At 38.7% G+C, this 13,856-nt stretch overlaps 1 protein-coding gene across 19 annotated transcripts in view; it reads left to right on the top strand.

Annotated features, from left to right (window-relative positions):
• Nucleotides 1-13,856, top strand: part of BNC2 (basonuclin 2) — a 427,090-nt gene that overhangs the window by 275,930 nt on the left and 137,304 nt on the right. The window contains exon 1 of one of the 19 annotated variants that reach the window (XM_042964290.1): nt 13,085-13,115. The exons of the other annotated variants lie outside the window; for them this stretch is intronic. The gene's annotated coding sequence lies outside the window, so the exon portion shown is untranslated. Of the gene's footprint in view, nt 1-13,084; nt 13,116-13,856 lie in introns of those variants that run through there. 19 annotated transcript variants of the gene reach the window in all.

Genomic DNA, 13,856 nt, shown 5'->3' with positions numbered 1-13,856 from the left:
TTCAGAGCAGTCACTGCCCTGGAGAAGAGAGGGGTCAGCTGTGCTCCAAGAGCTAGTTAACATGCAGGCTGCAGCTCTCAAACAGCATATTCTCGGCTCTAAGGAGTAAGTCTAGGCAAGCAGTTCTTAGCAGAAGGGTGCGATGTTTATAGGACAGTTGGGCCGTGGGGTTCTGACTGAACGTAGCAGCAGCCAGCAAGCACCAGGCCTGATGGAAACTCAAACATACCACAGTTGGCCTTTCAGGGCCTGTACCTCAGAAGGAGGCTGGCAAACCCTCTTTGCTTGAGGAGAATTCGTCGATGACTGCTCACCCTTGTCGTATGCTTTTGAGGCTGCATTTATCCTCCCAGATGTTAAATTTTGTATGGTCCAAGGTGAGTGAGAGAGTGAACGGGAACATTGTTTGGCTAGTATCTGAAAAAATAATGTGTAAATACCCCCTTTCAGTGCTCATCGGGATTGGAGGTGGCCGGTGTTGAATGGGGGCTCTGCATAGGTGTGTCACCTGAGGGTGACCCATGGCCGTGGCTGCAAGTGTTGCTGCTTTTTGCCAGATGCACAGAGCTGTTCCATCAGTGTGGAACATTGAGCATTTAGTATGTTCTTATGTATGGTTTATGTGTTTTATGTTCAGGCAAAAAGAGACTTAGAAAATAAGCAGACATTTTCTTCCTAGAATGTAGAATTTTTAAAGATAGGTGATGTTTATAAAAGAAATCTTGGCTTGAGATTTTTTTGACAGCCTGGGGTATTGGCTTCTCAGTCGACATATTCTTCATTCCCAAACTGTGCCAAATATCCAGTGGGTTGTATTTTTATAAATGTCTTGTTATTCTAGCAAGATCTGAAGTAACAACACTGGGCCATGCCTTTGAAATGCTTTTAATTTATCATGTACCTTGCTTGTTAGGGTGTGTATGTTGGCATTGTGGGGACATTTCAGCCACATTTGTGTGTGTGAGATCGAGAAGGGATAGGTAGGGTAGCAGGAGAGGAATACCCTGGAAGGGGTATGCCTGGCAGGCAGAGCCACGGTCCTTCAGTGCCTCCAGGAATGGAACTCCTTCCTGTTTCATTAGCAGGGCCAAAATCTGAAACGTCTCTCAGTCTAGTTTTGAACAACAGATGAGCTGCTGTTAAACTTTTGTAGTCTATGCGTGTTACCGCATTTGATGATTTCTTCTCTCTTCCGTATTCATTTCCTAGGGTTGTTGTAACAAAATACCACAGACTGGGTTGCTTAAATCAGAAATTTGTTTTCCCACAGTTCCAGAGGCTAGAAGTCCAAAATCAGGGTGGTTTCATTCTGAGGACTCTTCCTGACTTGCAGATGCCCTCATGTTGTGTCCTCAAATGGTCTTTCTTCTGTGGATGCATACCCCTGGTGTCTGTTTGCATCTCAATGTCTTCTTGTTCTAAGAACACCAATCAGATTGGATCAGGGCCCACTCTATTGGTTTTATTTTAACTTAACCAACCTGTTTTTTTTTTAATGTTTATTTTTGAGAGAAAGAGAGCAAGCATGTGCCGGGTACATGAGGGAGGAAACAGGGGAGGGACAGAGAGGGACAGTGAGAATCCCAAGTAGCCTCCATGCTGTCAGTGCAGAGCCCGACGCAGGGCTCCGATGCAGGGTTCAAACTCACAAACCAAAATCAAGAGTCGGATCTTTAACCAGTTGAGCCACCCAGGTGCCCCTAAAGCTTAATCAGCCTTTTTAAAGGCTCAGTCTCCAAATATAGTCACATTCTGAAGTACCAGGGATTAAGGCTTTCAAGGTATGCATTTTGGGGGAAACACAACTCAGCCCATAACACTTCCTAAATATCCTTCTTTCCCTGAGTAAGTGTTGGCTTTACTAGGTAATAGGTACTAGAGCTTATGTCCCAAGCCCGTCAAGACTCACAGAGGCAGTATGGAGTCACATCCTGGCTCTGCAACTTCAGTGGCTCATAGTTGAGCATCTCTGCAGGTCCGCCTCCTTATCTGTAATATAGGATTAATAATACCTACTTTGAGGATTGTTGTGAGAATTAAAGATAAAGCATATGAAGACTTTCAAATAAATAATACTGTGTTGAAAGTAAGAACCTGAACAATGGGTAAGCAATAAAAGTAGGTCGATCGGTTAAACAAAAGACTTTTCATTCATTCAGCTCCCTTTTTTTCCAAAGCCATCTGTGTTCCCATCATCTGTCTACGGTGGTAGCCTTGTGAGTATAAAAGTTTACTGTGTCACCAGTTTGTTTTACCTATCCAACTGCCACATGCATATTACATTAGTAGTGTAATGGGGTGAGGTGGGAGAAGAAATATTTCTTCTTTCTCGAATAAAATAAATTATTCGTAGCCAATGGTTGTTACTGAGACTTTCTGAAGGATGTGATTTTTCACTAAACTTGAATAAGGCATTTCTGTTATATTGGGCTGTGCTTTTTCTACTGTGTCCTTAGAAATCCTGGGTTTCTGTGATATTAATTGTAGAGTTTCCCAAGTCTGTCTTTCTCTCACCACTGTTAATACCTTGATCTCTCTTCCCCCCTCTCCTCCTTCAACTGTGTATCCATATACAACTCCAGATATGTACGGGGTGCCTGGGTGGCTCAGTTGGTTAAACGTCCGAATCCTGGTTTCGGCTCAGGTCATGATCTCATAGTTTGTGGGTTTGAGCCCCACATCGGGCTCTGTACTGACTTAGGATTCTCTCTCTCTCCCTCTCTCTCTGCCGCTCCCTCACTTGTGCTCTCTCTGTGTCTCAAAATAAACGAATAAACGTAAAAAAAAAAAAAAAAAAACAGCGACAACAACTCTATGAGGCACCTGAGTGGCTCAGGCTATTGAGTGTCCGACTTCAGCTCAGGTCATGATCTTGAGCCCTGCATCAGGTGCTCTGCTGTCAGCGTGGAGCCCACTTTGGATCCTCTGTCCCCATCTCTCTCTCTCTGCCCCATCCCCGCACTCTCTCTCTCTCACACACACACACACTCTCAAAAATAAAATAAAACATTAAAAAAAAAACCCAGCCAACTCCAAATATGTACGTGCAGACTTACAAACCCCACTCTTCCTGTACTCATTAGGACAAATACGATAGTGAAGGACTGGCTTCCAGCTTTTGAGTTGGCAGTGGGATGAGAGCACCCACTCTTTTTGCCCCTGGCATTCCAACTAGTTGCTTCATTCTCTCCCCCTGCACAGAAAACCCTGAAATCATATCTCTAGTGATTTCTGTGCAGAGGTGAAACACAGCAGCCTTCCTGGTTGCCTTATTCAGTACAGTGTCCTATGTGTGGCACGAGGAGGAAATTACTTGTTTTTTTTAGTGTGTGATTTTTCTCTGAAAGTGGATGTAACAGGAGTGAGACTACTGAGACACATCTCATAGAATTATTGTATCGCATCGCTAAACATACTCCACCTGTTAATTGTATTAAAAAAATATTTGCTGCTAAAAGATAAAGATAACCAAATGTCAAATCTAGTGTTCTCTATAAAAAGAACACCTTTTACAAACTTGATGGACTCTTTTGAACAAATATGTTCCTATATCTCTTTATAGTTTCTTTGTAAGATGTTGGATTTCATGGGCCATTGTATCACACATACGCATGTGCATGCGCACACACACGCACACACACACACACACACACACACACACACACACACACACTCTTCCGTAGCCTTACACATTTATTCTCTAACCTGCTTCAATTGTTGACATTAGCTCCTTTACAGTAATCTTGAGAAAGATGTTTTAAAAATTAAAGGGAGTGAGTGATTAATTCATCATACTATAACACCTGGGTTTTGAAATTATGCACTGGGCCGTGTGCTTTCTACAGATTACTTCCTTGAAATCTTTAGCACCTTTGAGTCAGAGAGGAAAAAACCCTAAACAGTTCCTTGACTACCAATAGGTATTTCCCACTGAATTAATAAAGGATTTCCTGTTCTTTCTCCCCATTAATGAATTTCAGCTCTTTCACTTAGATAATAGAAAGCAGGGCTTTATTGAATTTAACTTTTATTTCAAAACAAGCTTTCTTTGGTATACGATCTCCATACCTATAATGCGTAATAACCCAGAGTTTCTAAGTTTGTAAATTTCTGTTCAGAGTTCTTGGATAAAGGACTCCAGCATACTGCCAGCTAATTCATTTAACAACTATTTTTTCCTACCTCTATTTGCATTATCTTTTCTGTGTGTTTCCTTCATCTGCCTAAGATATAGAGTGAGTTTTGAAAAAAATTAAAATAAAATTTCCTACAAGTTTTAATTTTCCTTGGTTCAAAAGTGCCAAAATAAGATACCAGGATAAGTAAGAGCAGCAATGGGCTTCTTTACTGGTGACATAAATGTTTATGTTGGTAGAAATTTAGTTTGTTGCATTTTGACCCTTTCCCACCATACTAGAGTAGTAATTCAACCATTCACAGAATTAAAGCTTCAGCCAAAGATTTTACATAGTCTTAGAAATTAGCAAGTATCGCTAGTACATACCCATACTGGGTAAGTTGTATGGGGAGGGTGGTAGGGATAGTGCTTCCTTCTAACGAGAAGTGTTACTAATAGGACTTTGTTGCCTTTGTAAAAAAAAAAAACAAAAAACAAAACAAAACTGGAGACAGGGTATAGGGGTTGAGAACTATAGTACTAAGTCACTTCTGTTATTTATCATTTGCAAATGAGTTTTAATGCCTGTATTCTAGATGAAGATTTCATTTCTAAACCATTAAGATAGAGTAGTACAAATAAAAAAAATAGTGAATTATGTTCTAAATGATTTTAGTAAATATCTAGTGATAATCCAAGACAACTGGAAATTTTTTTTCTTCTATGTTGGGTTGTATTTGATTTGTGTATTTGAGAAAAGAGGTGGGCAGATTTTAGAAAGGTAATGTATTTAGAATTTTTTCCTTTACTAGATCAGTAATTTTTACTTCCAACAAAGCCCATTTGTTAAAACTACCTTTAAAAAAAATCCACTGTCTCTTAGTGTGTCTCATAAGCATTTGGCAAGGAGATGAGGCTTGATGAATAAAAAATATATTACACAGCTTAATGAACCCCACAGCAGCTTTCTCGGTACAAATTATTTCCTTTATAGAATACTCTGATTTAAACCAAAAGCATGCACCATTCCAACAAGCTGCATGAATGATAGAATTTTCATTCACTTCCAAGTGATCTGAATTAACACTAGTGTTATTTCCTTTGGCTAAGGTCTGCCTGTGAGAACGCTTGTTGCACCAGAATTCTTGAGACCTTTCTTTTATTATGTTCTATAAATGTGATTTCTCTTTACTACTTGCAGTTCATTCAAGGAGAAGATAGTCCTATGTTATTACTTCAATTATTTGGTCATCAAGCCAGCTGCCTTCCTGCTCATATCCAAACTATTCAGATTTTTTTTTAAATGTAAAACGAGCAGGCTAGGCCTGCATCATCTGGATCATCAATGAAGAGATATTTAGTAAGCATCTATCATAGATAAAGTACTGTATCAGGTGTCCTTCAGCTCCTCAGTTCTGTGCCACAGGAGATAGCAGTATAAAGTTAATTTAGTGTCCTATAGTAACCAGTTTTATGGTTTAATGTACTGTAAGACTTAATATTCATATAATCCATTAATTTCAAACCTCTTTTGTAATTCACTGGAAGTAATTTTTCTTTTTTTTTCTCATCATCATTGAATTTGAATTCTCAGCTTTTACTTGATATATCTTATCAGAACAGGGGTATTTATAGAGACCCTGCCCCAAATAGAAATATAAGACCTCCCATTAAATTTGAATTTCAGGTAAACAATGAATAGGTTTTTTTTTTGTTTTTTTAGGATAAGCCTATACCTGCAAATTTAGCTCAGTAGTCCTGTATTTTTATTTGCTAAAACTGGCAAGCATACATCTAAAAACATTCTAGTGAGGCTTAATTTGCGTATTTAAATCTTAAATCAGGGCCATTGGTTCTGAACATTCTGTAATCAGAAGCCTTTTGATTATGTCAGTCTTACATTTAGCACCACGAGATCTCAGCATTCTGTTTACAAATTCCTCAAATTTGTTGGCGCCCTGGTACTTTACAAGGATTTAAGCGGAGCGGATCAAAAGCAGTAGTTTTCATTTTATCCCATGAAAAGTCACATGTCTTTATTATTTGTCCCAGTCTATGCTCTTCTTATGAATTGTCTAAACATCTGTGGAAGTCGTTTATTCCCAACTGGTAACTCTGTAATATTCTCCCTGACTTGAGTCCAAAGCCCAGTATAATTAATGTAGTAATAACTTTTCCTTCTTCCTCCTTTCTTCCCTAGTTTTCTCTCTTCACACCCCAAATAGATGTCTTTTATCATAAGTAATAAAGCATGACATTTCTGTGACATCATGCTCATTCCAAATAACAGTTTCTGTATGATAATTCGTACATTTTTCATGATTGAGCGAGGAGGGTGATTAAAACTGAGTCTCTTCTGACAAAGGAAAGGTAATCCTCCCAGATATTAACCTACAAGAAAGCTCTGAACCTCCCTTTAATTGACCTGGAGATTGTCCCAATAAGAGTGAATTTTGCTTTGGGAGAGACTTGTTGCAGGAGGCTGTTTTGTTTAGGATTTGATGAAAAGTGTAAGAAAGGTACTAGCTTGAGTCCTTAGCACAGGGCAGTAAAGACCAGCTTTGCAAGTGAGAACTTGATCCTTTGGGGAAGATGTAGGTGTTCATGCTTCCAGGGCTTTACCTAGAAACAACGTGGGTAGGAACACCATATTCCTCTTCCTCTGGTACGCTGCTTTGGAAAAGGTGGGAACTAATGTAGTATGTGTTTAAAAGAATCCAGGTAGACTTAGTTCTTCCAGATTAGGATACTGAAACCTGGCTTGCCTAGCTGCAAAATTCTTTTCTAGTTAGAGAAACTGGCTTTTTGGTGCCTCCTAGCTCTGGTAAGGCAGTTGGGTCCCCGATCTCTCCATGGACAAAGTCGTTGATCATCTCTCTGGTTATTTTTATTTTAAAGAGCAAAAACAAGGCCATTTTGCTGCCTGGCACAGGAGCCTTCTTTGCTTGACCTGAGGGCACCGTGCCCTCTTCTGCTTTTCTCCTTTACTCCCTGATCACAGCTGATAAGCTTTAAAGGGAGGCCATCCTCACAAATGCAAAGGTTGGGTGCCTGATTAATGGCATTAACTATATTCTTATTGTGTCCCTGAGCTGCTTATTTTGATTTGTTTCTTAGTCTGCCTACCTTTGGGATGGTGCTTTGAACTCCCTAAAATTTTTCGTTTTTAATCACAGCACAAACAGTGCCTCCCCCCTCAAAGTCCTGGGCTCTCTGCCTGTTAGCTCCCCATGTTTTTTTTTTTTCCCTAGCTTCTTACTCAGATGGAACATAAGATGAGTCTGGTAAATTCTGGCCTCTAAAGTATGCAGTGCCAGTCCGCTGCTAAGGAGTTTCTAGGGAGGATCTTGAGATTGAAACATACAGGGCTGGAGCCCCAGGATATGAAGAAGTTTCAGAATCATAAATGGGAGGCATGATAGAAAAGTAGGGAAGAGTGCAGTTCTGTTTAAGTTCCTGTGCTGCTCTTACCACCTACTATCAGCAGAACTTTGGCCAAGTTACATAATCTCTATTTTCTCATCTGTGAAACGTGGATAATGATAGCACCTAGTTTGTAGGGTTCTTCCTAGGATTAAATGAGATAATCTACTTAATAGTGTTGGTTATTGTTATTTCTGAACTCTTCTAGAAGTACAGCTTCAACCTCTGAGGGCGTGACAGACATGTTTTAATATCGTTTAGTGGTTAAAAGTTGGCTTTGCCAGATGGTGGTCAAATCTCATCTCCGTCCCTAGTTAGTAAGCCTCAGTTCTTTTATCTGTAAATGTAAATAATAACAGAAATATACTTAAATATCACAGCAAGGTTTTGAGGAAGATTAAAGGGAAGAGTAGACTTAATACCAGTGATAATATCCAGAGCCTCACTTTTAAGGTGCAGGTGGTGTGAGCTCTTTCCCTTCTAGGGAAGGTTTTCTTCAGTGCCCAGTGGCAAAGTTTAGGTTACCAGTTCTTTTGGCTGTGGGGCCAAGTGTTCCCTAGGTGAAGTTGTTTTCCCCAGTAAATCCAGTACAGTTCCATTCCTTCCATTTCCCCTAACGTGTCATTTGAGCCCTTATTTGAACAGAAATCAGAAACACTTTTTCCCAGAGGTCACATTTTGAGAAGTGTGGACCAGTTAAAATGAATTATAAGAGTATTTATCTGTTCAAAGTCCAAAACCAGAAGTAGATTAATTTTAGGCAGATTTCAGGCTACTTTTGCCCATTTTCACACCTATCTTGCATGTGAAGTGTTCTGATGGGCTAACCACTTTATCATTTTATTGTACTTTATTACATCATAAATTTTTATATCTTGCTAATGATCCTACAGGAAGCTTAATTGTTTATAGGAACATCTTAATTAACTGGAGTTCACCAGGTTAAGCAGAACACAAATTGAAGGAGTTATAAATGAAACACTCAACTCCTCTCATTTTACTCAGGATGCTCTGTTCAGATATACGAGGAGATTTCCTTGGGGCATAAGGACCCAGTATGCCTCAGCAATATCATGTTGATACTCTCAACCATCCTTCTTTCTGCTGTGTCATAGTGATGACTTTTTCTAAGCATGGACCCTCCCCCTACCCTTTATTGAAGAGTGGATGAGGTAAATAAGGCAATTCAGAGGAATTCTGACTTGTATTCTGGGAGGCATAAAATGTTGCTTATGCATCCCATTCCTTACCAGTTTTGCCTTCTAGGAGGGTGGTAGGTGTTTGTAATTCTTCAAAAGCTTCTTGCATTTATCTGTTACTAGTTAGTGAGCATGTAGCCAAAGCCCTGTATAGAAAGTATTTTAAGGTGTTACTGTCACAACTGGGTAGAGTCATAAGCAGTGTCTGTTAAGGGGCCCGGTAGTAAGGTCTCGCTCTCCCTGGAGTTCAGGGAGATCCTAATTTTGGCTTCTTAGGCCTCTCAGCCAGCTTGTATGGTCAGGCAGGTGACAGTACAAATGCAAGCTCAAACCCATCTAAATGAAAGGACAGTGTTGTTGGGCCTTAAATTCAATTTGCCAAGGAATGCAAAGGTAACTCTAGACCTGGCTGTCCAATCAAGAAGCCACTCTTATGGATGTGAGCACTTGACATGCAGCTAGTCCAAATTGAGACATGTTGTAAATATAACGTATACACTGGATTTTGGAAATGTCATCTTAAAAAAATGTAAAATACTACAGTAATAATGGTCCATACCTATTGGTAATACTTTTGAGATACTGGGTTAAATAAAATATATTCTTAAAAATTAGTTTCATTGTTTGTTTTTTACCTTTTAAAAGAGACTAAAAAATTAAAGTACCGGACTTGAATTCTATTTCTATTAGACATAGCTGTTCTAGGCCCTCGGTATGAGATCATGTATTTGGAGGCCTGAAGCTTAGGTTAGAGTGGTTTACTGGTAGAGCAGTTAGAATTGGTGTGAGAATCCTAAAAACCGAAACCTGAGGCTCTTGTCCTCCCTTCACTCATCACTGTCAGCTCTTTCCCAGTCCTTCGAGCTTTCACACTTGCTGCACTATTGATCATGTCCAGTCTTTCCTCTGCCCTTTTCCTCGGGGAAGAGGGATCCCCCTTGCCCCTAGGAGCAATTAAGTGTTCCCTTCTGAATGAGCTCAGCACACTTCACGGAGACCAGAGGGTCGTTTCTGTGTAATACTGATCCCTCTACTAGCTTGGGAGCTCAAGGAGGGCACTTCTTCATCTCTGTGCTGATACCCACTGCGGCATTGCCCACATGGGAGCACAGGAACAAAGGTTTGCGGAAACTCCTAAGTGTATCTAAGAGTCTCTGACTCCTAATTGCCGTTTCTTTTCCAGCAGCCTCTTCCATGCTAAGTGGTAAGCACAACTGCAGACAGCTTGCCTTTAGAGTCTGTATTTCTCTTTTGCAGCCTCTCTGTTCTCACCTTTTGCTGTTTTCTTCTGTCTTTAAACAACAAAACAAGTGAAAGGTAGGTAGGAGGTTTTAGCAGCCTGACTAGCCAGGAAGTAAATTTTAGAGAAGTTCAATTTGTTTGATCATTAACAGATGTTGGCATTTTGGTCTTATTCAGAAGGTACAGTTTTGAGTGAAATATCTTCCAGTTTTATTTAGTAGTTCTTCAATACTCCTTTGCCTGCAAAAATCTGATGGATAGAAATTCTCCCCTCCTCTCTTTGGTTGTCCATGTTTTCCACTATCAGTAAAAATTAAAAAACAAATCAACTTCTAGCATAAAAGAAAACACCTGTTTGGCTTGGAGAAATTGGCCAGGGAGGTCTTTTCTCTGACAGGCCAAAAGCGACCATCACAGGGCCCCTTATAAAAAAAAAAAAAAAAAGACATTTTTTTTTTCTTTATTTCATGTGAGCATTGGCAGAAACTCTGACAAGCAGTTCTTCATATTTTATTATGTTCTTGTCTGTAGAATCTCTGTCAGGCAAAAACCTTGTCAGCGGAAAACCTGTCGTAGGATCAGAGGAGACAAAAACAGGTGTCACACAGGCAGTCAAAACTGAAGGAAAAAAAAGATTAGGCTAAAGAGAGAGAGGCAGACAATTACATTAATGCCATTGCTTTTATCTTATAGATGTGTGTTATTATCTCGGGGTGCTGAGTGCGCAATTGCCTCAAAGAAAAGTAGACAGGAGACAAGGGGAAACTTGATAGTTATTAACTGAAGAGGCAGTGTGTCAAAGCTGGATGGGGTTCAAAGTTTTGCAAAGGAAAAAAACTGCAGGCAGCAAGCAACGGCTGTGCGGTTCTGCTTTTGGCTACATAAACCTAGTAGCAATCTAACATTTTCTACTTGGAAACAGATCATAGAGAGAAAAATTAATGAAAGATTTCATTTGGAAGTTTTTGGGGTAACATTTATCCTATGTACATGTGACTGAATCATAATCTTTTCTCTCTTATAAAATCTTGCCACAATGTGAGGCATGGTGAGGCATGAAGACAGGCATTTGTCAGTTCAGCTGCGTTGTTTGGATATGTTTAAAACACCTATTATCAACACACTTTTAATTAAAAAAAGCTATTAAGAAGCCCTTTTACTAAGTGTGAACATCTGTACATGCAAGCTGTAAATTAGGAGATCACATATGTGTGCCTCAGTCAGAGACTAAATGAAGTTGGCAAGTGTTTTCTAGTACTGGTTTTTAAATACAGTAAAAAAATCTAAAGGAAAAGTTGCTACGTTTTAAAATTTGGATTTATTTTTATGATTGTGCCTTTTAGTACTAATTAATAGAACTTTTCTTCTATGTAGAAGTTAGGGCCATTGTTATTAACAAATTGGTAACCAGAATTCAAAGAGCTGACCAATGTCTCCCCTCTTTCTTTGTTCACATCTTTTCAAGAGACCTGACTTCTTTTCTGAGAGTTTGGGCTCATTAAATATTGGTGGTGATATAAAATAGTTTCATTTTGCCGATGGCTCAAACTCTGAAAGATATTTAGCTTGTTGATAGCTCCTACATATCAAACAGCTGACCAGTAACTTTTGGCTGGGATGGCAACTTTAAGTTTCCTGGTCTGCTTAATCATACAATGATCATGTTAGTGGAAAAATCAGCAAGGATTGCTCTAGCCCTTAACATTTTCTGTTCATGCATTTAACGGTTAGTTTAGATTTTTCCTAAGACTGCCTTCTTAACCCCTTTTTTATGAACAAATCTTTATATAGGGTCTTTTATCCCTCCAGTCACAGATGCAAAGCAGCTTGATACTTGATATATGCATTAAGCAAATCCAGCAATCCAGAAGAAAACACATAGGAGTGTCAAAAGTGTGTGTGATAGCCCAGAGTTTTAAGGGATTATGTTGGGGGAATAAAAAAAAAAGATAAAGATTGATTATAGATTTGGAATGAGATTTCAGGCTGACTTACTGGGAGAGGGAAGGAAAAATACTTGTGACACAAAGGTGATGTGTATTAAAAAAAAAAAAGACTATAATCATTTCTTTCTTTCAGGTATTTCCTACCAGATGCTGGCTTTTTGTATTATTTTTCTCTCTCGGTTTTGAAATAGTTCTTCACTGTATGTGATAGAGTTTAAAGCATATGTTGCATAAAAAATAAATATGCCTTGCATTTATAATGTTTCCTTAATGAAATTCTTATATACATATATGCTACTTTAAGAAAATTAAGTATTTAAAGCTAATAAATTGGGAGTAGGGTAATTACTCTCTTGCAGAAGAGTACATTTTTTGTATAATAAAACGACTTGATATCATGTTTTCAAGTAATATATTTCAATAGTTACTTTTAAAACAAGATATGTTTTGTAGTCAGTGTACATTTAATTCATTTTTCTGTAAATTAAATAAAGCAAGGTTTGTGTAGTCTGCTTTCAGCTAGCCTTGGTGACCAGAGTTCGGATAGAACAGCAAGAGTAGAAACAATCCCCCAACCTGGTTGCAGCAAGTAGATTCAATTACCAAACCTCTTCCTAGTTTTACTGTCAAGTTTGTAGATTAAATTTTCTTTTCCCCTTAACCACTTCTCATGAAGTTGCTGTAAATGAGGAAAGACATGCCCCCAAAAGTGGGCCATGTAAGGAAGAAGGAGAAGAAATAAAACCAAGGAATTATTTAATCTACTAGCCAAGAGAGTGAGCTCCTGCATAACCAAGCGTTGACAGTCTACTTTTATGTGTGCCTCAGTCAGACTTTAATGATTTCCAAAGTCTGTTGTGAAGACTTTATTATGCATAAGGCCACAGGGGGGAAATGCCAATCAGTTTGAAATATTACTACATAATCTCAAGTGGAGCTCAAATTTTACCCTGGAATAATTGTAGGTGTTTGTGTGTGCATATCCACATATTCTGAAAGCTAAATGTCAACTAGGGATGATTAAAATCCATAGGATGGTGGGACCTCATTGGTACTACTCTTGTCCCCCTTTCCTTGCTACAGATTAGAATCACATTCGTAATGAACCAGAAGAGTATTCATATACTTCTCCCTCGTGTAGGAAGGGACAAGAAAAAATCAAGAGCCATTCACATAAGGCATGATAAGGTATAGTAATGTAATTGGAGTTTATGGAGGCTCAGTAGGTTTTTGTTTTATTTTACTTAAAAACACTGACACACTGTTTGTTCAAGGAAAAAAATAAACCCTTCGCACATAAGGGCTGACAGCTTTTATCACCAGGCTTGGGGATCACTCTTTCAGCTATATATCATTCCTTTTCTTCTTTTTTTAAAAAAAATTCTTGAAGCAAGCCTTCTCCTTGGTATTAAGTATCCTAATTAATTCAACCTTGACAGTTACAGTTAGAAAGTTGTGACTTAAATGGAACATGAGTTATTTTGTACTTAAATTTTCCCCAATTACATGGTTCTTTTCCCCAAAAGTAGTGAATAAAATTGCAGATCTAAATATTACTTCAAGTCATAAGGAATTCTTTTAATAACAGTCATTGTCTGCCTTCATGATCGATTCTCTGATTCACTAAAAAGTTTTTAATATGTCATCATTGCCATTTATTAATGTTTTCCCCAAGTGCTATGGCTTTTATTAGGGTCTGGCTCACGATCTATGAGTAGGCTAAGCCTTTGCCTTGCGCCCTGATGCTCTCTCGCCTAGTTAGAGAGCTGAGTCTTATAATGGGAAAGGATTGATGTTATAATGATTCCAAAGGGTCCCTTTATGATGAAATTCTAAATACGCAAAATCCCATTAAACCTGTAGAAGTTCATGGGCTAGCTACATTGAAATGACATATCATTATATTGGGTATAGCATGCATATTATAAA

The sequence above is a fragment of the Panthera tigris genome, chromosome D4, assembly GCF_018350195.1.
Source record: "Panthera tigris isolate Pti1 chromosome D4, P.tigris_Pti1_mat1.1, whole genome shotgun sequence".
Classification (NCBI taxonomy): Eukaryota; Metazoa; Chordata; class Mammalia; order Carnivora; family Felidae; genus Panthera; species Panthera tigris.
This window is presented reverse-complemented; position numbering and strand designations above follow the sequence as displayed.